This window comes from Austrofundulus limnaeus, unplaced genomic scaffold (genome assembly GCF_001266775.1).
Source record: "Austrofundulus limnaeus strain Quisiro unplaced genomic scaffold, Austrofundulus_limnaeus-1.0 Scaffold376, whole genome shotgun sequence".
Classification (NCBI taxonomy): Eukaryota; Metazoa; Chordata; class Actinopteri; order Cyprinodontiformes; family Rivulidae; genus Austrofundulus; species Austrofundulus limnaeus.
The window spans coordinates 93,277-95,088 of record NW_013952778.1 but is presented as its reverse complement, the minus strand read 5'-3'; the positions used below and the strand labels follow the sequence as shown (position 1 = coordinate 95,088).

General features: G+C 40.5%; 1 protein-coding gene across 1 annotated transcript in view; it reads right to left on the bottom strand.

The window, feature by feature from the left end:
• Window positions 1–1,423, bottom strand: part of LOC106528387 (uncharacterized) — a 20,490-nt gene extending 19,067 nt beyond the window's left edge. The window contains exon 1 of the mRNA XM_014023535.1: window positions 1,087–1,423. The gene's annotated coding sequence lies outside the window, so the exon portion shown is untranslated. The remainder of the gene's footprint in view (window positions 1–1,086) is intronic.
• Window positions 1,424–1,812: the final 389 nt, after the last annotated feature.

The window sequence follows — 1,812 nt, the reverse complement described above, 5'->3', positions numbered from 1 at the left end:
GGTTCTGCTGTGAACTGCAGCAAGAAAACATGAGCTGATTTCACCTAAACAAACATCAATAACTTCCCTCATACTTCAGATAATCACATGATGGTGGTGTTATTTTGTATGGTTTGAAATGTTCTTTTGGAATCTGCTGTCAGGTTTAATATTGATGTTGGATTAAAAATTTATCCACATCCCTAACCATTACTTCCTTGTGTTGCATTACTGAGTCAGCCAGACAGTTTCCAAGACTCTAGGAGGACAAGTCTGTCTACTTTCTGTTTTTGCATGTGAGGCAAACCCCTGTACGCAACTTTAATGGTACAGAACTAATAATGAATATCAATTTATACCTTCTGCTTTAGCTGATTTCATGAGCGAACGTTGCATTATGTGCAACAAAACAAATGTGACTTTGATCCACAAAGTCGCCGCAAGCTGAGTAGGATTTTGCTGTGATGCATCTCCAATAAGCCATCCTGAGTCCACTTGTGCTTTGTATATTTGTTTTAAAAAAACTAACACAATGAACTTTTGCTATAAACAGTGCTTGTAACTGAAAATTGATGTTAAAAAATTACTAACAAAAAAAAAATCAAAACGGCTGTCAAGTGTCCTTTAATTTCATGGCTTCCCACACTTGAAAAGGAGGACTTGTAGACTTCAGGATTTCACTCAAACCTTTTTTTTATTTTCACCAGTGGGTGTGAATCAATGAATGGGTGAAAAACCTACGAAACACATACAAAACTTTTTAACATTCATTTTAAACATTTGGCTCAAAGTTAATAATTTGTCTCAATTCCATTTCTAGCCTTGGACAACATTTCCTTCACGATTTTAACCATGAAATCAAGTATTAAATTATTGAATTCTGTATTTGGTTGAATCAAACAAACCCAAACATTTTTAGAATTACATTTTTCTTTTCTTCAGGAAACAAGTTTTTTTTCACACTAAACATCTTAAATATGCATTTAAAAGAGTCAAACTGTAAAAATAGCAGTGCAAACTGTTTCTTCAATGGATCCTGCATTTCGTTTTATCAAATACAAAACCAAAGTCATATTACATTTCAAATGAGTCCAGTGAACGGCTTACCGGTTGTCCTTGTTTAATCCAAGTCCTTTCCCATGAAATGCTGCTTTAGAGACTGTTTGCCTTCCTCAGCTCTGTTGCCAAACCAGTCAAATGTTTGGTGGATTCCTTATGCTTCCTGAGTTGAGGGTGCTGCTGATTGGATCAGATTTTTTCCACCTGCTGAGAGGTACTGCAGAGTGGCACACTAATGTGTGTGTTTATGTTGTTTATGCTCACACAAATGTGCCCATATTAGCAGATCTGCACAACAATGGCAAGGACAATGCTGAGGTGAAGGCAAAAATGTCGGTCAGCAGAAAGGTTTACCCAAAAACCTCCCACCAAGTACCTGCCTGGCCATGCGAACACCACCTAAGTAAAAAATGTGACCGTGCCACCTCATGCAATTATCTGAGGTGCAGAGAGAGGGAGAGAGAGAGGGAGAGAGAGAGGGAGAGAGAGAGGGAGAGAGAGGGAGAGAGAGAGAGAGAGAGAGAGAGAGGGGGAGAGAGGGGGAGAGAGAGAGAGAGAGAGAGAGAGAGAGAGAGAGAGGGAGAGAGAGAGAGGGAGAGAGAGAGAGAGAGAGAGAGAGAGAGAGAGGGAGAGAGTGGGAGAGAGAGAGAGAGAGAGAGAGGGAGGGAGAGAGAGAGAGAGGGAGAGAGAGAGAGAGAGGGAGAGAGAGAGAGAGAGAGAGAGAGAGAGAGAGGGAGAGAGAGAGAGAGAGAGAGAGAGAGAGAGAGGGAGAGA